We start from the raw sequence: 23,951 nt of genomic DNA, 5'->3' as shown, positions 1-23,951 counted from the left end.
CCTCCTCCTCCTTCGCAGGCGCCTCACACCCGCAGGAGGAGGCAAAGGCCGGCTACAGGTGATCACTTTTACCTGCCTTGTCCATTCTTTTCAATTTATTTATCTCCTGCCTCGCCCACCGCCCCGCAGCCTCCCCCCCTTCCCTCCCCTCCCGCATCCCGACTCGCCGTGTTTTTTCTTGTATTATTTTTATCTTTCTATTCTTTTGGGTTTTTTTTGTATTTTCCGTTTTTTTTTCTTTCTTGTTATTTCTTTCCTTCGTTATCTCGTGTTTTTCCTTTGTTTTATTTTCTCATGTGTTTCTTTGTCACCATTTTTCTTCTTTTCTTTCCTTTTTTCTTCTGATGCCTTTCTCTCCTTTTTCTTCTGTTTATTTTTTCTTTCCCCTTTTTTTCTTTCCGTATTTATATCTTGTCATTCTTTTTGTTTTTCACCCTGCTCGTTCTCTCTCGATTTTTTCTACTACTACTACTCCTACTACTACTACTACAACTACTACTACTACTACTACTACTACTACTACTACTACTACTACCATTACCATCACTACCACCACCACCACATCTCTCACTAGAACCATTCCCCCTCCATCCCACACACACCCACCTTCCCCCCCACCCACCCCCACCCCCCACCCCACACACACCATTCAATCCCCCTTTCTTATCACCGGCCCAACATTGCTATTCCACCCACCGCACCGATAACAATGTCCGATAAATAACGCAGCCGAAGAGGATCAAGTCGCCTCCACTCATGATTAAATGCCGTACCCTTGCGCCTATCGGGGTTGCGCGCGCCGCCTCCGCCTTCACTAATGTTGCCGCTGTTAAACAAGTGATTAGAATGCGCTATGCAAATACAACAGACATCGATATCGACTTTTATTATCATGGCTGTCAGCACCTCAGCCCCACGCCGCGAGGCGGGGATGGACGAGGGGGAGGGAGAGAAAGGGAAGGAGAAGAGGGAAGAGGAGGGGTAGAGGGGAAGAGAGAGAGAGGTAGAAAGAGAGGGAGGTAGAACAGGAGAAATGGAGGAAGGGAAAGGAAAGGAAAGGAAAGGAGGGAGTGAAAGGAAAGGAGAAGAGGGAGGAGGAGGGGTAGAGGGGAAGAGAGAGGTAGAGAGAGAGGGAGGTAGAACAGGAGAAATGGAGGAAGGGAAAGGAAAGGAAAGGAAAGGAAAGGAGAGGAGGAAGTGAAAGGAAAGGAGAAGAGGGAGGAGGAGGGGTAGATGGGAAGAGAGAGAGAGAGGTAGAGAGAGAGGGAGGTAGAACTGGAGAAAGGGAGGTATGGGAGGGAGATAGCGAGAAACAGGAAGGGAAAAGAGAAAGAGGTAGAGAGAGAGGGAGGTAGATCTGGAGAAAGCGAGGAAGGGAGGTATGGCAGGGAGATAGCAAGAGAAAGGAAAGAGAGAGAGGTAGAGAGAAGGGGTAGAGGTGGAGAGAGAAAGGAAGGGGAGGAGAGGGAAAGTTGGGTATTAAGATATATAGATAGACAGACAGACAAATAGATAGGCAGACAAAAGAGCAGGCATCCATTTAGACAGATAGACAAACAGACAGACGGACAGAAAGATAGAAATTTAGACAGCTAGACAGACTTAACACAACCACTTACATTCAAAGAGGTAGAGAAAGAGAGACAAAGAACCAAACATGAGATAACAATGAGAAAGAGAAAAACAGAAAACCAAACAGACTGAAATGAGAGAGAGAGAGAGAGAGAGAGAGAGAGAGAGAGAGAGAGAGAGAGAGAGAGAGAGAGAGAGAGAGAGAATTAGACAGAAATTAAAAAGAAACAAACAGACAATCAGATAAAAATAAGACAGGATAAAACAACAACTTTCTAACCAAATCAAAAGTTTCCAATATAACAAAACCAAAAGCAAACACGAAAATATTTATAAAAACAACAACAGAATAACTAAAACCAATCTGACCTAATCTAACCTAACCTAACCTAAAACCAATCTAACCTAACCTATCCTAACCTAACCTAAAACCAATCTAACCTAACCTATCCTAACCTAACCTAAAACCAATCTAACCTAACCTATCCTAACCTAACCAAACCTAAAACCAATCTAACCTAACCTATCCTAACCTAACCAAACCTAAAACCAATCTAACCTAACCTATCCTAACCTAACCAAACCTAAAACCAATCTAACCTAACCTAACCTAACCTAACCCAAGCCAAGCCAAGCCACATCAACCGCTTCACACCTGGACTAACCTCAGCAGATTCGCGTCAGGTGAGCATCATATCTTCCCTCTTCCTCCTCCTCTTCCTCCTCCTCCTCGCCGACAGGAGCAATTATAGCTGCTATTAATATGCGGAGGAGAGCACCACGAGACGTAATCTTCCTCGACCTGCTTCTGTCCCTGTCGCAACAATTATCAGCAGGAGCAGGGAAGCAGGGAGGCGCTCTCTCTCTCTTCAGCTATCTCTCTCTTTGTTTCTCTTTTGTTCCTCGATCCTCTCCCCATTCCTCTTTCTCTCTTTCTTTTTTTTTATCTTCCCTACTGTGTCCCTTCCTTCCTTCTTTTCTCAGTCATTCTTTCTCGCCATTCCTCTCTATATCTTCTTATTTTTTCTCGTGGGGTGGTGGTGGTGATTTTGGGGTATGGTGATAGTGATGGTGGTGGTGATGGTGATGGTGGTGGTGGTGGTGATGGTTGTGGTGGTGGCGGTGGCGATAGTGGTAGTGGTGGTGATGGTGGTAGTGGTGGTGATGGTGATGGTGGTGGCGGCGGTGGTGATGGTGGTAGTGGTGGTGGTGGTGATGGTGGTAGGGAAGGATATATGACTTTTAATAGTAGTTGTAGTAGTGGTAGCAAGAACGATGGTGGTGGTGGTGGTGGTGGTGGTGGTGGTGATGGTGGGGTATGGTGATAGTGGTGGTGGCGGTGGTGGTGGTGATGATGGTGGTGGTGGTGGTGATGGTTGTGGTGGTGGCGGTGGCGATGGTGGTGGTGGTGGTGATGGTGGTAGTGGTGGTGATGGTGATGGTGGTGGTGGCGGCGGTGGTGATGGTGGTAGTGGTGGTGGTGGTGATGGTGGTAGGGAAGGATATATGACTTTTAATAGTAGTTGTAGTAGTGGTAGCAAGAACGATGGTGGTGGTGGTGGTGGTGGTGGTGGTGATGGTGGTAGGGAAGGATATATAACTTTTAATTTTAGTTGTAGTACTGGTAGCAAGAACGATGATGGTGGTGGTGGTGGTGGTGGTGGTAGTGGTGGTGGTGGCGGTGATGGTGATGGTGGTGGTGGTGGTAGTATGACACGAAGAGGTTATCGAGAATGCCAAACTTCAACAAGCGACGATAAAACTTCCCTTTGACTTTTGTTTCGCATTTTTTAGAACCGAATCTCTTTCCAACATCATTATTATTTTCCGACTTTGTATCCGTTCTCGTTTTCTCTGTGTTATTGTTTAAAGAAAATGGGTCTGGCTTGTCTCTTTTTCTTCGCTCCGTTATGAAGGTAGAGATTTTGTTGTTGTTGTTGTTCTTACCGCGATGATTATTTCTGGTTTGGAAGTAACAGGAAGAACTTTAAGACTGACAATATTGATAAGAGAATAAAACCACGAACAAGATGAAAAAAATAGAAGAATGAGAAAAAAAATATGATGACGGTGAAGAAAAAGAATTATATGAAAACAGAAATAAAAGACGGCGAAGAAGAAGCAAACAGAAAAAAAAGTAGAAAAAAAATAAGTAAAGATTGATGTTAAAGAAAAATTAGAAGAATAAGATGAAGACGAAACAAATAGAAACGAAGAAGGAAACAGAGGATGAAAATAACCATGTGAAGAAAAAGATCAAGAAAATATAAAAGAACCCCAGCATATAAAAATCACACAGCCAAAAAAAAAAATATAGAAAAAAAAACGAAATATAAAACGAGGGAAGAGAGAAAATAAGTAACGAAGCAAGAACAAAAAATAACAAAAATATATATAACAAATCCTCTCACTAAAAACAAAATACCATCGCCGTCAAATATAAACACACCCAAGACGCTAACAACTTCCCAATAGACCCTAAAACCCCGCATTGATACCAGTACTGTCATTATTGGAAGGTTATCGGCGGCCGGGGTCTGGTAACAACTCAATCACAGGGCAGACAGGTGTGAAAATGGTGATGGTGGTGGTGATGGTGGTGATGAGGGGGGTGGTGGTGGTGGTGATGGTGATGAGGGGGGTGGTGGTGGTGGTGGTGATAAACTGTAATGGTGGTGATGATTGTGGTGCTGGTGGTGATGGTGATGGTGGTTTTTTTTCCGGCAGTGGAGGAAGAGGAAGAGGAAGAGGAGGAGGAGGAGGAGGAGGAGGAGGTTCGCGTGTTGTCCCTTACGATTAGACTGATATTCTTCCCTCCTTCTTCCTCCTCCTCCTCTTCCTCTCCCTCCTCCTCCTCTTCCTCTCCCTCCTCCTCCTCCTCCTCCTCCTCGTCCAATTTTTCACTTTTATATTCTTTCATTTTTCTTCTATTTCTTCTCCCTGTAACATTTGGTCGCTTTTTCTCCCTTTTCTTCTCTTTTCTTCCCCCTTTTCTTCTCCATTTCTCTATTAATTCGTCTCTTTTCCTTCTTTCTCTCCTTTTTTTTACTCATCTTTTTCGTCAGCTTTTTCTTCTTTCCTTCCTTCTAGATTCCGTTTTTTCTCCCCATTTCATCACTTTTCCTCCCTCTCCTTCCTCCCTTTTTCCCCGTTTCTTCCCTTTTTCTCCCCATTCCATCAGTCCTCATCCCTTTCTTCCTCCCTTCTCCCTCCCTTTTTCCTCCCTTTCCCTCCCTTTTCCTGCCTTTCCCTCCCTTTTCCTCCCTTTCCCTCCCTTTTTCCTCCCTTTATCCTTCCTTCCTCAATTTGCCCTCCCTTTATCCTTCCTTCCTCCCTTTTCCTCCCTTTATCCTTCCTTCCTCCCTTTATCCTTCCTTCCTCCTCCCTTTTCCTCCCTTTTTCCTCCCCTTTGATCACTTTTCCTCACTTCCCTTCCACCATATGCCTCCCTTTGTCGCCTGTCACACCATTTCCTGATCTACTCCCCATCTACCCCCCCCCCTTCCTCTCCCTCCCTTCTCTCCCTTACCTTACCGTGACCAGCCGTATCTCTCTTCCTCCCTTTCCTCCCCTCCCTGTGTTCATCCATGCCTTCCGTGTCTCCCTCTCCCTTATCTCTCTCCCTCCCTTGTAACATCCTCTCCTCCCCTCTTCCTCCTCCCTTCTTCCTCCTCCTCCTCCCTTCACCCCTTAACCCATGAAGTGAACACCAATGTGATGCTTCCCCTCATCAATGAAGGGATGACTTACGCCCCTTATGTCTTTTGTTAAGGGGAGGAGGAAGAGCAGGAGGAGGAGGAGGAGGAGGAGGAGGAAGAGTGTGATAGAAACTGGTGGCAATATGTAAGCAAGAGAGAGGAAGATGATAATGAAGAGGAGAAAGGGAAGGGAAAGAGGAGTGAGGAGAAGGAGAAGGAGACGAAGGATTGGGAAAGAAGAGAAGAGATACTGGTGATATGTAAGGAAGAGGAAAGTTATAATGAAGAAGAGAGAGGGAAAAGAAAGAGGAGGAGGAGGAGGATAGGTGAGGAAGATAAGAAGAGATACTTGTGATGTGTAAGGAGAAAGAAAGCTAATAATGATAAAGATAGACTAAAGAAAATGGTAGAAAGAGGAGGAGGGAGAAGAAAAAGAAGGAGGGAGGAGAAAGAGAAAAAGGGAGGAGAAAAGAAAGAGGGAGGAGAAAAAGAGGAGACAAGCGAAAAAAGAGACAGGAGATAAAGTGTGATAAAAGAAAAGCTAAAAAATGGTAAAAGTGGAAAAGAGAAAGAAGAAGGGAAAAAGGAGATAAGGAAGATGATAGTAAAAGTGTGTTAGATAAAAATAAGAAGAAAAGAAGAAGAAGAAAAACAAGGAAGTGAAAAGAAACCAAGACGAAAATAGAAGGAAAAATATATAAAAGGAAAGGAAGAGGAATGAAAGACGGGGAAAAACATAGATAAAAATAGCGAAAGAAAGGAAGAAGAAGCGAGGAATAGAAAGACGGAAGTAAAGAAGAATGAATAACACCAAGGGAAAAATAGATAACGGAGAGAAAGAGAGCAATAAAAATAATTAGAAGATAGAGAGAAAAGGAAGAAGCTAGGAATGGAAACAGAGACGGAAGAAGAACAAATAACAAACCAAATAAAGAAGAGTAAAAGAAAGGAGGATAAAGATAGGAATAGAAAGAGAGATAAGAAGAATGAATAACAAGAAAAAGAGGACTAAAGAAATATACAAGAAGCTGTTGATGAAAAAAAAAGTCGTAGGAGGACTCAGGAAGAAAATAAAGAAAAGAGTAAAAGAAAAAAAGAGAAAATATAGGTAATTAAGAAAGGTGAGAGAGGAACACACGCAGGTAGAGAGGAAAATAACCCTTCATTAGAACACCTTTTATGGGATCGATGACCTTCAGTGCCTGGGGTCAGTGTTGGATCCCCTTCCGTGGCACACACACACACACACACACACACACACACACACACACAAACAGACACACATATCCAGACAGTGACCTCCGAACAGACAGAAAACGTAGAAGATTGACAGACACACAAACTTACAGACGAACTAACTACCAAACAGACAGACAGACAGACAGACAGATACACAGAAGAACTAGTAAAACAGACACACAGACCAACCAACACAGACGCACGAACTACCAGTCAGACAGACAGATAAACAGACAAGGTAGTAAAAAGACAGACAAAAAGAAAAAAATAAGAAAAGAAGGAAAAAACTGGAAAGAAGTGAATGAATAAACGAAGGAAGAGGGACGAAGACATTAAACAGACAGACGAACAGACAGACAGACAGACAGACAGGATCATAAGCGTGCTCCTCGTCTCTCCCATTCACCGCCGACTGATCGAATTTTCACGCGCTAAACGACCCAATGACGAGGAGCTGAGCGTGACCAATTGATTTCCGTGGTGAGGCGAGGGGAGAGAGAGAGAGAGAGAGAGAGAGAGAGAGAGAGAGAGAGAGAGAGAGAGAGAGAGAGAGAGAGAGAGAGAGAGAGAGAGAGAGAGAGGAGAGGTAGGGGGTCTCTCATTTTAGTAAACTTTTTTTTATTTTCTTGAGACATAAAAAGAAAAAAAATTAGAGAGGGGAGTTTCTCATTTTAGTATTTTTTTATATTTTATTAAGACATAAAAAGAAAAAGAAAAAAATTGATAGCATATAAAGAGAAATTGATCAGTTGGAAAGGTGAAATTAAAAGATAGATAGATAGTTAGTTAGATACATAGATAGATAGATAGATAGATACATAGATAGATAGATAGATAGACAAAGAGAGATAGAGAGAGAGATGTAGAAAAAATAAATAAAACGGAAAAAAGAAATATAGAATGAATTGAAGAACGAAACCAAAAAAGAAATGAATGGAGAGAGCGAAGAGGAACTAAAGCAGAAGAGTAAAAAGAGAGGAAGAGGAGGAGGAGGAGGAGGTGCATTTCTCTTCCTCCTCTTCCTCCTCCTCCTCCTCCTCCGCCATGCACACACCAGGCCGCGAAGGTGTAAACACGAGTCGAGGCCTTCGTTTAACATATACTTTTTCTCACCTGCCTCGCGCTCACCTGAGGAGGACGCGCAGGTAGACAGGCAGGTGAGGAGGAAAAGAGGAGGAAAGTAGGGAAGAAGAGGAAAGTTGTGAAGGAGGAGGAATGGATGGAAAGTAGATAGGGGAGGAGAAAAGGAGAGAAAATGCACTGAGGGGTGAATGGAATGGAGAGGAGAGGGGAAAGAGAGGAAAGGTGAGGATGGGAAAGAAGGAAGAAGAGGAAAGTTGTGAAGGAGGAGGAATGGATGGAAAGTAGATATGGGGAAAGAGAGGGAGAGAAGATGCCCTGAGGGGTGAATGAAATGGAGAGAAGAGGGGAAAGAGAGGAAAGGAGAGGAGGGGAGAAGAGGATAGTAGTGGAGGATGAAGGGGTGGAAAGTAAAAGAAAAAGAGGAAAGAGAAGGAAAGAAGATGCATCGAGGGATGAATGAAAAGGAGGGAAGCAGAGAAGAGGGGAAAAAGAAAGGAACAGAGACGGAGGTAGAAGGAAAAATGAATGAGAATGAAAGGAGAGAGAGAGAGAGAGAGAGGAAAAGAAGAAGGAAGGAAAAGGAGAATAGCATGAAAGAATGGAGAGGAAGAGAGGAAGAAGAATGAAAAGATAGATAGAAAGGAGAGGAAGGAGGAAAGGGAGAAAAAGAAGGGAAAGAGAAAAACTGAATGAGAATGAAAGGAGAGAGAGGGAAAAGAAGAAGGAAAAGGAGAACATGAAGGAATGGAGAGAAAGAAAGGAAGAAGAAAGAAAAGATAGATAGGAAGGAGGAAAGGCAAGGAAAGGGAGGAAAAGAAGGGAAAGAGAAAAACACGTAGGAAAGGTAAAGGAAGGGAGAGGAGAGAAGGAGAAGCAAGGAGGGAAAGGAAAGGGAGGAAGAGAAATAGGGAGAAGGAGGGAAGGAGGGAGGAAAGTCAAGAGGAGAAGGCTGAGTGGAGGAAAAAAATAAAAACAAAAATAAAGAGAGGGAAGGAGAGGAGGAGGAGGAGGAGGAGGAGGAGGAGGAGATAAAAAAGTGGAAGGGCAAAGCAGTAAACATGAGAGACAGGAATGAGTGAGAGAGTGAGTGAGTGAGTGAGTGAGAGAGTGAGAGCGATAGGAGAGAGAGGGGAGAGTGGAATGAGAAACGTCAAGAGAGAGAGAGAGAGAGAGAGAGAGAGAGAGAGAGAGAGAGAGAGAGAGAGAGAGAGAGAGAGAGAGAGAGAGAGAGAGAGAGAGATGAAGAGCGGATGAGGAAGGTAGGTAGGCAGGTAGGAAGAGGGAGAGGGAGGGAAAAAGAGAGATAGAGAGGGGGAGAAAAACCGACCGAGAGAGGGAGAGAGAGGCAGGGAGGGAGGGCAGGTGAGAGAGTGACTGATGACGGGAGGGAGAGAGAGGGAGGGAGAGAGGGAGAGAGAGAGAGCGAAAGAGGGAGAGGTGAAAGTCAGTCATGAGTGAGAATCGATTTTTCAGTGTATAAGAGGGATGATACTCACGTTAAGAGAATTATGTAGAGTTGACAGAACCGAGAGGGGAGAGGAGGGAGAGGGAGAGAGGGTAAGGAAGAGGAGAGACGTGGGAGAAAGAGGGAAGAGGAGAAAAGAGGGATGGGAAAGCAGGGAAAGAGGAAGGAAGAGGGGGGAAACAGGAGAGAGTGGGAGGATAGAGAAGGGGGGAGAGGGGAAAGTAAGCAGGGAGGAAGTGAGGGGAAAGAGGATAAATAAAGATGAGAGAAGATCGGAAATGAAAGAGAGAAAGAGAGAAGGAATGGGGGAGAGAGGAAGAATGGGAAGGGAGAGGGAGAGAGAGTGGAGAGAAAGTATAATGATAAAGGAGGATTAAAAAGAGGATAGGAGATAGGATAGGATAGGATGGGATAGGATAAAGAGATAAGAAGAAAAGGAATAAGAGGAGAAAGAGAGGGAGAGAAAGCAATGGGAAAGAGAAGGTAAAGAAAAGGAAGTGTAAGAGAGAAGAGGGAACGGGAAGATAGAAGAGGGAGGAAGAATGGAAGTGAGAGAAACAAAAGGAGAAGAGAGGGAGGAAATAAATATAGGTGATGGAGAGGAGACGAAAGGTGAGGGGAACAAGGGAAGAAAGGAGGAGGAGGAAATGAGGGGAAAGGAAGGGAGGGGAGAGGAAGAGGAGGGAGGGGCAGCTGAATATATGGGTGGGAGAAATCTGAGGAAAACAAAAGGGAAAGAAAAGGAGAAAAGGGAGATAGGGAACGAAGAGAAAGCAAGGAAAAGAAGGAAAGAGAAGGGATGGATGGAGGACGGACGGGAAAGTATACGAGAAAGAAAAGGGACAGAAAGAGAGACGGAAGGGAGGGTAGGAGAAGGGATGGAAAAGGAAGGAGAGAGAGGGATAAAGATTAGAAGATAGAAGAATGTTGTTAAGGATAATAATATGAATGAGAGGAAGAGGAGGAGTGAAGGGCTGATGGATGAGATGAGACAAGGGGATGATGGGAAAGGAAGAGAAATGAAAGAAGATAAAAGGAGGAAGATAAGATTGATGTAGATAGGGATAGAAAGATAGAATGGTGATAAAAGATGAAATGAATGAGACAGAGGATGAGAGATGAAAAGAAAGGCAAGGAAGACATTGAAATATATATAAAAGTAAATACATTAGATAATTATACAATCAAATAAAGAGGGAATTAAAATGAACGATACAGGAAAACAACGATGAATAATTTAAACTAGAGAAAAGAAAAAAAAAGAATTAATATCCAATTAAATACAAATAAAGGATGGAATACAAAGATAAAATCGAAAAAATAAATTAATAAACGAAATGAATAATAGATGGAGATAAAGAAATATATGATAAAGAAAATAATAAGTTACGAATAATTATGTTAAAATCTTTCACACACACACACACACACACACACACACACACACACACACACACACACACACGGCTCCCGCTCCGCCCATGTACGTAAAAATGGTCAATTAGTAAACTCTTCCTCGGATTACCTGGAAAATACGTACACAGGCAGGTAATAATTGTGTGTGTGTGTGTGTACCTGTGTGTGTGTGTATGTGTGTGTGTGTGTGTGAGAGAGAGAGAGAGAGAGAGAGAGAGAGAGAGAGAGAGAGAGAGAGAGAGAGAGAGAGAGAGAGAGAGAATGGGGGGGGGGGGAGGCAGGTGTGAGGGAGACAGCGGTTGTGGGTTGTATTGTTAGCTCGGTGGATAGGACAAAAGAGAGCACGTGACCCCTTCCACACACACACACACACACACACACACACACACACACACACACACACACACACACACATATATATCCTCACCCCCCCCCTCTCTTCCTCCTCTCCCACCCACCCACCCACACACACAGTCATACGAATTTGTCCCCTCACGATAAATACCCCAATAATTGTTTTGCCGCCGATAATTCGCTTAATAAACCAACAATTACAGAACATAAATAAAGACTCGATTCGAAATAAAGATAAAACTCAAACACGGATAAATATGTGTGTGTGTGTGTGTGTGTGTGTGTGTGTGTGTGTGTGTGTTTATTTACATTTAAGGGGACAATAATATTACTGTTTGGTCTTCCTCCTTACTCTCTCCCTCTCTCTCCTTCCTTCCTCCTTCCTCTCCTTCCTCCTTCCTCTCTCCTTCCCTCTCTTCCTCCCTCTCTCCTTCCCTCCCTTCCTCCCTCTCTCCTTCCTCCCTCTCCTTCCTCCCTCCTCCTCCTCCTCCTTCCTCCTCCCTCCTCCTCCTCTCCCTCCTCCTCCCTCTCCACACATATAAATCCCTCCTAAGTATACAGCTCCTTGAACACCAGTAGTAGTAGTAGTAGTAGTAGTAGTAGTAGAAATGGTAGTAGTAGTAGGTCAATTTTATTACTATTCACATTTGATTCCGGTTTTAGTGTACTCAAAATATATTCTCCTTTTCATCGTTATTTTTTTCATCCATATCGCAATGTTCAGTTCTTTTTTATAATTCTAGACTGGAGTATCTTAATGAATAACTAGTTTTTTTTCTCTTTCCTGGCTCACCCAAATCACTCGCTTCTGATAACTATATACGAATGAATGAATAAAGAAATAGAATAAATGATAACCGTCTGTATCTTTCTTTTATCGATAACTGAAAATTTGACGGTGATAAAGAAATGAAGAACATGCTGAGAAGAAATAAAAATAAATATAAAAATAAATACAAAAACAAATAAATAATGATAATAGATAACATACTATAGCAACAAGAAATAAAATGATAATGAAAAATAAATAAATGATAATAATAGATAACAAATAACAACAAGAAATAAAATGATAATGAAAAATAAATAAATGATAATAATAGATAACATATAGCAACAAGAAATAAAATAATAATGAAAAATAGATAAATAATAATATCGATAACATATAGCAACAAGAAATAAAATAATAATGAAAAATAGATAAATAATAATATCGATAACATATAGCAACAAGAAATAAAATAATAATGAAAAATAAATAAATAATAATATCGATAACAAATAGCAACAAGAAATAAAATGATAACTACCCGCATCATTCTTATCCGCGGTCGTAACTCAACAGCCCGCGACAGTAAACGTGACAGACACACTCAGGGGGGGATTAAAATAACGTTGTGGCGATAAACGTTTCGTAATAAAGGCGGGGCGAGGGCGATATCGTGACGGCTTCTTATCAAACGCCGGCGATAAATACACTCCACAATAAAACGATATCGCTGGAATCAACAACAACAGCAACAACAACAAAAACAAGCGGCGTGCGTTTTCTGTCTTTCTCTTTCCGCTGCGTGATAGAAAACGGGAAGGGGACTGCTGCGGGAAAGAACGCTGATTTTATGTGGAGAGGTAGCCTATAATAGTACGTTTTCTGTCTCCGGTGTGTGATAGAAAATGGGATGTGACTGCCGACGGAACAAATGCGTAGGTGATATAGAGAGTTAACTTAGTACTCTTGTCTCTCATTTTTGTTTTAAGTTAAGGTCGGTATTCACAGACACTCATACAGAATAACTATTTCCAGATGTTTTAAAAGTGTTCTCATCAGTTTGTTTCCCTTTTTGTCACGTTCATGAGCTTTGTCAGCCTACCACCAGGGGCAAAAAACTAAATGTGCGTGCTTGGGCGCCGAAACGGGTACGAATACGGCCCAAAAGTCCCTGAAGTTACGATTAGTTTCCAAAGTGTATTCGTCCATGTGAAGTTAGTGACAGCTGAAGTTTTTGCCGCCAGTTTCAGCCAACGATAGTTCACTCTTCACAATAAAATAACTTTGCTGGAATAATTAACTTACGGCGTACGTTTTCTGTGTTTCAATCTCGAGCGTGATGGAAAACGGGAAGGAGTTTGCCGCTAAAAAGAACTTGAAGGTTATGTTTAGCGGTGGAAGACTTTATAGCCTGTCTCTATGGTTGTAGGGGGCAGCACCTAATACATATCAGTCTGTCTGTCTGTCTGGAGCTACCGACTTGACTCCTTACAGACGGGCTGCATATTTTCCTTTTCTTCTATCTTTAGGTTGACGGATAATGCCTGTCTCCATGGTGTAGGTACTTTATATTATTTTGGTTCAACTGGGCGATATTTTTTTTCTTGTTGGTTCTCCCGATTATTGATTGTTGATTTTCTTATACTTCATTATCTTTGTCGTCGTCTTCGTCTTCAGATAACACTTTTTTTTTCTTCCTCGTATGTAATTATTAGTTATTATCATTATCATCGTCATGTTTATTGCTGCTCCACGTCACCATCGCCGCCGCATCACCAAGGTGGCGGCGGCGGCGGCGGCGATGCTCCACGGGCGTGTATGGCGCGGAACACCTGGCGCGCGGGTCACCAACTTTTGGGGACCGGGGAAGTAAAGCAGAAATAATAATAATAATGATAAGAAGAAGAAGAAGAAGAAGAAGAAGAAGAAGAAGAAGAATGGAAAAAAAGAGAAAGATAGCGAATGTGTGATATTATCGTCTCCTCCGTTCTCGTAATTCAATCCTTTTCGTTTTGTTTAATTTTCGATTTTCTGCTTCTTACTCGAACGCTGTCTTTCACGTGTGGTTGAAACTTGATGCATGTGATGATGAATAATGACCGTAATAATAATAAAATATATATACGTATTTTTGTTTTTTGTTTTTTTTATTTACTTATCAATACAAACTGGTGACGGCCAAACCCAAACTGTCACACGATAATTGGATGCCTATCACTGTTCACAAAAAATATATATAACAGACATTGTTCGCTGCAAGAAGAAACAGCGTACGGAAATAATGATAAGTCCATCGTGACATTAACCCCTTGACTGCGGATTTCCTACAAGAAGACATCATCAAGCTACAGGAATGGAGCAATAAGTGGCTGCTACAATTCAGTGAAGAAAAATGTAAAGTCCTGCACCTTGAGAGAGGAAATCCAGCACACCAATACCACATGGGAAACACTCCACTATCCACCACAGAGGCAGAGAAAGACATGGGACTATATGTTACCAGGCTACCAGTGAAGGCGAAATCCGTGCCAATCGCAGCGGACGGGTTAAGAGTTGTGATATGTTTCAACTCGCATATTCATTTTAGCGACCATCGCAAAAAATCACATGTAAAGGCAGCAGCGAGTAAGTAATAGGAATAAAAGTAAAAATAGTAAAGATAATAATAATTGCGTACTTTCATATCACTGTTACTGTCTTTGCGTCACTATAAAAAAAGCTTGTGTTTCCCCTCGACGACGACGCTGCCCCGAGAATGAGAGAAAATGATAAGGAAGAAAGAATAGAGAGAAATGATAAAGGAGAAGAATGAAGAGAAAATGATAAAGGAGAAGGATGGAGAGAAAATGATACAGGAGAAGAATGAAGAGAGAATGATAAAGGAGAAAGATGAAGAGAAAATGATAAAGAGAAGAATGAAGAGAAAAGGATAAAGGAAAAGGGTGAAGAGAAAATGATAAAGGAGAAGAATGAAGAGATAAATAAAGGATGAAGAAAAAATGATAATGGAAGGATGAACAAGAAATGATAAAGGAGAAGGATAAAGAGATAAATAAAGGAAAGAAAGGAAGATAAAATAATAAAAGAAAAGAATGAAGAGAAAAATATTAAGAAGAAAGATAAAGAGAAAGTGGTAAAGAGAAGACTGAAGAGAAAATGATAAGGGAGAAGGATGAAGAGAAAAACAAAAGAGAAACGCGTCCCCGCGCCAACCTCGTGTGTGGACAGACTATGAGTTACACCGTTTTTTCGTGTAACATTCGTGGATCGTGTGTCGGGGAGATGTCGTCTAGTATTTCATGATTATAATTTTTTTCTTAACATTAATGGCTACAATTTTGCGGTGTGTCGAGAAGCCGGCAAAGGCGCGTCTCCTAATACTTTTAACGCGGGAAATGGTAGACCGATGATAACGATGACGGAATGAAGAAGACGAAGAAGAGAAAGAAGAAGGAGAAAAAGAAGAAGACGAAGAAGAAGAGAAAGAAGAAGGAGAAAAAGAAGAAGACGAAGAAGAAGAGAAAGAAGGAGAAAAAGAAGAAGGGAAAGGGAAAGATGATAAAAAGAAAAAAGTAGAAGACAAGAAGAAAGATTGATTAAACGAAAAGTAGAAGAGAAAGTATCACGAAGATAACAACAATGATAATGATAATAATAATGATGATAAGAATAATGATAATAAGCGCAATAATATTTTTAGTGTTATTATTATTATTTTTATGATCATTATTATTAGTAGTATCATTAGTATTACATTTAAACCATCATCATCATCATCATCATCATCATCATTATTTTCCGAGCATAACGCTGAGGTAAACACATAAATTTTAAACAAGTGTTGACAACAAACCCCGCCATCATTATACCCCGCACTGATATTACACACACACACACACACACACACACACACACACACACACGCACGCGCACACACGTACATAAATGTGCTCACGCTGTTCACATGACCTGCCGATGTGGAAAGAAAAAGGATATTATTATTATTATTATTATTATTATTATTATTATTATTATTGTTGTTGTTGTTGATACGGGAAAGCGGAAAAGGAAGAGATAGGGAGCACTGAGAAAGAGCTATTAAAAGGGAAGTGAAAAGAAGTAATAAATGTTGAGAGAGAGAGAGAGAGAGAGAGAGAGAGAGAGAGAGAGAGAGAGAGAGAGAGAGAGAGAGAGAGAGAGAGGTCCCCGCCCCCCCTCCCCTTCAATCACAGAAAAAGACGAAATCGGCCTCAGAATGACAGAAACTCACATTGAAGTCTGAAATTCTCACGATAATTCTCAAGAAAATAATAATAGTAGCTGAGAAAAATATATATTGCATTGTATTTGAGGAGGAGAAGGAGGAGCAGGAGGAGGTCGAGTTTGAAAGCACAGGTGAAGGAAAATGTAAAGTATAGATAGATTGAAAAAGAGACGTAGAAAAATAAAGATAAAGATAAAAGATAAAGAAGAAGATAGGAAAAGAAGAAGAAGAAAAGGCAGCAACGAATAGAGGGGAAGAGATTGACGCTAAACCTCCAGCATCATCACACCGCATAAGAGGAAGAAGGAAGGAAAGGACAGACAAGGAGGAAGGAAACATGGAAGAAAAAGAAAAGGAAAAGAAGAAAAATAGAAGACATAAAGAAAGATTAATTAAAACGAAAAGTAGAAGAAAAAATAACACGGGAATTAACAGGAGGAGGAGGAGGAGTAAGAGGAGAAGGAGGAGGAATAAGAGGAGCAGGTCTTTCACACAGGTAAGCGGCCCAGTACTCTCACCTGCGCGGCTAATGAGGTGGACTGAGAGGTCATGAGCCAATTTTAAACACTGCAATTATTATTATCCCGGCCAAGGGCGCTAACTTTTATCTTTTTTTTCTTTTTTTAGATTAATTTTTTACATATATTTTATTATTTTGCTTATCGATTTTTTTTTTCCTTAACTTTTATCATTTATTTTATATATGAATTTTGCCTTTACTTTTTTCTCTTTCATTTTGTTGTTGTTTTTATGTTTTGTTTTTTTTCGTCTACCATTTTTTTGTCATATTTTTGTTTTGTTTTTTTCGTTTCCATTTTTTGTTTCTTTTTCATATATTTTTTGCCTTTAGTTCTTTTCATAAATTTTAAGTTTTTGGTGATTTGATGGGCTGTCTTTCTTTTTCCTTTAAGATTTATTTGTTTTTTTACCATTTTTATAAGAAGGTCATTTTCTCTTCTTGTTATTTTTTTCCGTTACTCTTGGTTTTCATATCCGCAATTTTATTTTAAGACATTCGATCAACTTTCCCGTGTTCCGTTAAGTGAGGTCTCTATTTTCTTTCTCGACAATATCTCTTAATTTAATTTCAGGAGATTGCGCATAATAGATAAGTTAAATAATTTGTCGTCTTTTCATGTTTTCTTCAATAAGGGCAATGATAAATTTTCTCCTACTTATTTTTTTTATTATTTATGTTCGGCAGATTAATTTGATTACTTGATATTTTCTTTAATTAATTTTTACTTTGTTTTATATAGGAAATGGTATGCACAATTTGTCTTATTTTCTTTATTTATCGTGTTAATTTACCTTATTATTTTTATTTTTTGTAATGTGAGAAGTTTGAAATATTTGTGTAACCTTTATGTGCATTGTAGACTCTTATTACTATTTCTATTTCTCTTTTTCTCCCCCATTATTGTAAAAAAAAGTAGAGGGCGATAGTTTATTCAATTTTCTTATAAGGGCACCACCGTATTTTTCTTATTTTTCGATTTTATTAGATGTCATAATTTTCCCACTCACTCTTCTTCCTTCGCTGTAAAAAAAATAAAGAGCGATAGTTTATTTAATTTTCTTCTAAGGGAACCAACATATTATCTCTATCGATTTTTTTTTAGATATCATAACCATCCCACTCAATCATCTCCTTCCTTCACTGTAAAAAATAAAGAGCGATAGTTTCTTCAATTTTCTTCTAAGGGCGCCAACATACCATTTATATTTATCGATTTTTTTAGATATCATAACCATCCCACTCAATCATCTCCTTCCTTCACTGTAAAAAAATAAAGAGCGATAGTTTATTTAATTTTCTTCTAAGGAAACCAACATATTATTTCTATCGAGCTTTTTAGATGTCATAATTATCCCACTCAATCATCTCCTTCCTTCACTGTAAAAAAATAAAGAGCGATAGTTTATTCAATTTTCTTCTAAGGGAACCACCATATATTTCTATCGAGCTTTTTAGATGTCATAATTATCCCACTCAATCATCTCCTTCCTTCACTGTAAAAAAATAAAGAGCGATAGTTTCTTCAATTTTCTTCTAAGGGCGCCAACATACCATTTATATTTATCGATTTTTTCAGGTATCATAATCATCCCACTCAATCATCTCCTTCATTTACTGTAAAAAAAAAATAGAGCAATAATATCTTCAGTTTTCTTCTAAGGGCACCAACCTACCAGTCTTATCGATTTTTTCAGGTGCCATAATTATCCCACTTGCTCATCTCGGTGCAAATAATGAACGGTAATCAAGCGACACGCGGTTAATAAAGGCTTTCTGCGTATCGTTATGTCAATTAGCGAAGAGCGTATTGATCGCGCTAACTGCAGTCTACGCTTTAACGACCCGAAGTGATTTTCTTTACTAATTCATTCACTCTCGCGGTCTAGGGGCTATTAAGGGGATCATTTTTTCAACATCGTCAGCCATTTATATTAGTCATTAGAGTTTGTTTTCCCGTAATATTAGAAAAAAAGATGAGTTTCGATTCCTGTAGTATTAGTAAAAAGAAGAAACACTCGTAACAAAACTGAGCGGTAAAACATTAAGCCATATTTATCTTTTGTTTCCCATAATATCAGAAAAAATAGGCCGTGAGTTTCCATTCCTATGATATTAAAAAAAAAAATTTGAAACTCGTAAGAAAATGGGAAGGTGGAACACTCATCCTTTCGTGTATTTTGTTGTTGTTGTTGTTGTTGTTTCTCCCACTCACAACGGTAACCAACACCACTACCACCACCACAACCACCACCATCACCACTACCACCACCACCATCACCAGTAGAGAGACATGATGAAACAGACAGAGAACGAAGGGGAGAGTTTTGCGCCGTCATCACCAACACCATCATCACCACCATCACCCCCACCTACTCTAAACAGGAAGGAAGGAAGGGCGCAGAGAAGGAATACGAGGAAGGAGGAGACAGAGAGAGACAGCCGAGGAGAGATTTAACGCCACCACAGGCACCACCATAACCACAATCATCACCACCATTACCACATAGAATAGCAGGAAGAAAGGGCGGAAGGAAGGAATATACAGTAGGAATAGGACTCAACATCGCTAACACCACCGCCACCGCCGCCGCCTCAAACACATTATATTAAGAAGGGGAGAAAGAAAGAAGAAAAAAAGGAAGCGCTAACTCAACTCAGCATCCCCTCACAGAATAGGAAGATGAAATAACAGAAAGAAAAGAAACGAGGAATTGACAAGATAGAAAATGGAGTGAAATGAGGAAGGAAACAAGAAGAAAGAGGAAAAATTGACACTACCTCCTCCAGCGTCAACTAACAAAATAACAGGATGGAAGAAAGGAAAGGAGGAAGGAAAGCGAGGAAGAAACAAGAACATAGCGCACAGCCTCCAGCATCCACAAACAGACAATCAAGTAGAAAAGACGGGAAAGGAGAAAGAAAACGAGGGAGAAAGGAAAGAAAGGAGAAAAGGAACGAGGAATAGACAAGAAAATATCAGCGCTATCAACTTACATCACACTATGGGAAGAAAGGAGGGAGGAAGCAAGGAAGAGATTGACACCAAACACCTCCGACAAATCTTCACCGTAAAACAGACAGAAAGAAAGTAGGAAGGAAACAAGGAAGAAGCAGGAAAATAGCGCTACAACCTCCCAACTTCACCCAACAGAATACCAATAAGAAAAGGGATAAGGAGGGAGAGAGGAAAAGAAATAAGGACGGAATTGCCACGCACCACTACCTCCAGCAGCACCATACCGTATAACTGGAAGAAGAACGGTCAGGCAAGGAGGAAGGAAATACAGAGGGAGGACCGCGGGGAAGACACGGGCGGCAGAGATTAGCGCCGCGCTGAAGCCCTATCAAGTAAACAACGGCGGGGCGCTCCAGGACGAGGATGAACTCAAGAACCCAAATTAAGCGGCCCAGTGTTCGCGTCCCTTCCGAGGCTCTCCTATTGAAACATCAGACGCCCTGGAGATGAGCCGTGACTCCCCAGTGGCCAGAGGGCGGCTGCTCAAATGGCCTCCCGCCGCTAAACCCGAAAACTGTGGTTAATCCGTTCATTATCCGACGAATGTGATACAGGGCGCGGAGATGAGCGGCGGCGGCGGCGGGCGGAGCGGGGCGCGGGCTGGGAGGGACCTGCGCTGTGCTCTGGCCTGGGTCCGCTCTCTCTACCAGCCTCTCCCTCTCTCTTCACCATCTCTCTCGCTCTCTCCCATCTACCCTGCCTCCCTCTTTCTCTCTCGCTTTCTCTCCTTCTCTCTTCTTCCTGTCGCTTCTTCGCTCTCGTTTCTTTCTCTTCCTTTTCCTCTCCTATTTCGCTGTCTCTCCCTCTCTCTTCATCATCTCTCTCGCTCTCTCTCCCAGCTTCCCAGCCTCCCTCTTTCCTTCTCGCTTTCTCTCCTTCTCTCTTCTTCCTGTCGCTTCTTCGCTTTAGTTTCTTTCTCTTCCTTTTCCTCTCCCATCTCCCCTGTCTTCGCCGTCACAGATGAGGTTACTTACTGGCTATTTCCTGGCTTTCTGTCCTCTGTCTATCCGTCATTCTTTCCTTTATCCTGTCTGTCAGCCTGTCTCCCGCCCTCCTGTCTCCTTCTCTCACTCTACCCGTGTGTATACCCTTGACTGTAAAGGCCTATGTGGTGTAAAGTGCCCTTATGTCTGTCAAACGTTTTTTTTTTCTTTTTTCCTCAGTTTACCTGTCTGTTTACCTGTCTGTCTCTGGTTAACTCTTCCGTCTGTTGTGTTTTCTGTCTTTTATGTTCTTCTATCGGGATGAAAACGGACGAAAGGAAGGAAGGGAAGGGAAAGGAAAGGAATGGAAAGAAAAGGGAAGGAAAGGAAAGAAAAGAAGGGGAGAGGATAGGAAAGGAAAGGAAGGGAAATGAAGGGATGGAAAGGAATGGCAAAGAACGGAACGGAACGGAAGGGAAGGGGTGAGATAGTGTGTGTGTGTGTGTGTGTGTGTGTGTGTGTGTGTGTGTATCTGCATCACCTCACGCACACACACAGACAAACACAAAGACCATCACATCCACTCGCCTTGTTTATACCACCTCAACCCAACCCCACACACACACACACACACGCACACACACCTCACGACAACGGAACGCCCTGCTGCCGCCACTCCTGCTGTTCTTCCTCCTCCTCCTCCTGCTATTCCTCCTTTTACTGCTGCTGTTTGCCTGTCAGTAGGAGGGCCCGCGTGCTGCCTACCTACCGAGGAGCTGCACGTAACAACCAGGCGAGCAGCGGCGAATGTAAAGTGCGTTGGTTACATATTCATGACACACTCGACACGGCTTCCAGGGAGCGCCCCGCGAAATGATGGAGGGGCGTCACGCATCGCTCAGGGACGAGACTAACCCTTCTTCTTCTTCTTCTTCTTCTTCTTCCTCATCATCACTACTCACCACTTGTCATCACCCGGTACACCTACTCATCGTCGCCATCATCTTCAGTACTCGTGATTGAAACTAACCCTTCTTCTTCTTCTTCTTCCTCCTCATCATCACCCCTATTGTCATCACCCGGTACGCCTACTTATCGTCGCCATTATCTTCAGTACTCGTGATTGAAACTGACCCTTCTTCTTCCTCTTCTACTTCCTTCTCTTCGCCCCCGTCATCACTCTCATCATCACCACTCATCACTATTGTCATCACCCGGTACACCTATACTCATCGTCGTCATTATCTTCAGTACTCATGGTTGAAACTGACCCTTCTTCTTTCTCTTCTTAGCGCCCCCCCGCCATCATCATCACTTTTCATCACTATTATCATCACTCATATTTCGTCATTATCCTCAGTACTCATGGCTGAAAACACCTCTTTGTCCCACCCATCACCATCATCACCACCATCATCACTATTCTCATCACCCGCATTCTATCATTATCTCAAATACTCGTAAGTGCAACCAACTCTTTGCACAGCCTATCACTATCATCATCAATACCAACATCATATCTAGCACTCAGAAACCAACCTCTCCCGCCACCCATCACCATCATCTTAACACCATCACCACCAACAACAACAAGAGAAGAAGGAAGATGTGGAGGAGGAGAAGGAAGAAGAGATAATGATAGGAGACTTTACATATCCTGTTCTTCATCCTAATACACAAGTAGAACAAAAGGAAAAACTATTAAGCTCATAACTATTTTCCTCCTCCGGTTCCTGCTCTTCCTCCTCTTCCTCCTCCTCCTCCTCCTTCTTCTTCATCACATATTAAACAGGTGGGGCAGGTGACAGGTGTGAGTTGCATGGCAGACTCAGTCACACCATCGCCACCTCACCTCTTCACCTGCATGACAATGGCCAACACACCTGAGAGAGTTAATGAGCGACACACCTGTACAACACCTGAGTCACGCTTCACACAGTCCTCTTAGTACGGGTCGCGAATGGGTATTGAGGCGGCTGTATAGGAAGAAGAAGTAAAAGGAGAAAAGAAACGAGGATTGGACAGGAATGACACCAGCCTCACAAAGGAGAAAAGAAACGAGGATTGGACAGGAATGACACCAGCCTCACAGCCACTAACAGAATAACAGAATGGCAGAAAGAAAAGGAGAAAGGAAAAGAAGGAACGAAATGAGGAAGAAGAAATAAAAGGAGAAAAGGAATGAGGAATAGTCAAGGAATATATCAGCCTCACCACCTCCGACATCACCAAACAGAGGAGTAAGAAGAAAAACAAGAGGGAAAGGAAGGAAATCAGGAATAAGCAAGGAAAATATCAGCCTCACCACCTCCACCATCACCAAACAGAGGAGTAAGAAGAAAAACAAGAGGGAAAGGAAGGAAATCATGAAGAAACAAGGAAGACATCAACGTTACCACCTCAAGCGAGAAACAACGCACATAACTCTTACTCTCATCAAAAGACCTCGTAATGTAAAGGAAATACAAAACCTACATAACCAGGTCGCCGTAAGAAAAGTTAAAGGATCGTCGGGTTAAACATGCACTGACGGAACCGCGAGTGCCACACCTGGGCGTTAATTAGTGCCACGTGGAGGGACAATACGGGGGGGTCACCTGGAGGCGTTAATGAGATGAGTGCCACCTGTGTATAGCCGGTCGGTGGCACACTTTGGCTCTTTAATCCACGTAGCAGCACATTACTAGTGCCAAATTTTTTTTACAACAAAGGAGACAGCTTAAGGGCACAAAAAAAGGAAACAATAAAAAAAAGCCCGCTACTCGCTGCTCCTAAAAAAAAAAGAATCAAAAGAGGTGGCCGAAAGAGAGGTCAATTTCGGGAGGAGAGGTGACCTGGTTATAAATACTACCTCGCCCACATCCACCACAGGTATATCCTATTCTTCTCACCTGCCGTCTCTCACCTGAGCAGCGAAAATTCACGTAATTCGCAAGGTAAAGCAATAAGGTTCACGTGGCAACATATATCTAGCGGTACTGCATCTAAACCGTCTTGTTACATTCAATTGAAACACCTCAGTCTGTTTTCACCTGCCGTCTCTCACCTGAGCAGCGGAAATTCACGTAATTCGTAAGGTAAAGCAATAAGGTTCACGTGCCAACATATATCTAGCGGTACTGCATCTAAACCGTCTTGTTGCATTAAACTGAAACACCTCAGTGTGTTTTCACCTGCCGTCTCACCTGAGCAGCGGATATTGACACATCGGCAGGTAAAGCAGTTAAGATTCACGTGAGCGGCATATTATTTTCTAGCGTCCCAGCATCTAAAATTTCTAAACCATCTTGCTACATCCACTTAAAGCACCTGAGTTCGTTGTCACCTGCCGTCTTACCTGAGCAGCGGTTAATCAACGCAAATCGGCAGGTAAAACATCGGTATAATCTCTTTCAGTTGTCGTGGCAGCGCATTTCTATCGGCACACCGCGGTCACTGCCTCGCCACGTCCACCTGGAGCTCATATGATTCGTGTCACCTGGCGTGTTTTCACCTGGGCGGCGGAGGTCGTGCAGATCGGCAGGTGAACCACAGCCTTCAAACACAACCTTCGCTTTCTATAAGTTCACGGGGCGTACATTTCTAGCGGCGTCTTGCAAACACTGCCTCGGCTTCATCCACCTGAGGAA

The 23,951-nt window shown here is 42.0% G+C and overlaps 1 protein-coding gene across 6 annotated transcripts in view; it reads right to left on the bottom strand.

The window, feature by feature from the left end:
• LOC126999320 (LIM/homeobox protein Lhx9-like) overlaps positions 1 to 23,951 on the bottom strand; it is a 161,264-nt gene that overhangs the window by 136,553 nt on the left and 760 nt on the right. The gene's annotated exons all lie outside the window — the stretch shown is intronic.

The sequence above is a fragment of the Eriocheir sinensis genome, chromosome 16 (assembly GCF_024679095.1).
Source record: "Eriocheir sinensis breed Jianghai 21 chromosome 16, ASM2467909v1, whole genome shotgun sequence".
Taxonomy (NCBI): domain Eukaryota; kingdom Metazoa; phylum Arthropoda; class Malacostraca; order Decapoda; family Varunidae; genus Eriocheir; species Eriocheir sinensis.
The sequence above is the reverse complement of the archived record's forward strand: the minus strand, read 5'-3'. Positions and strand labels throughout refer to the sequence as shown.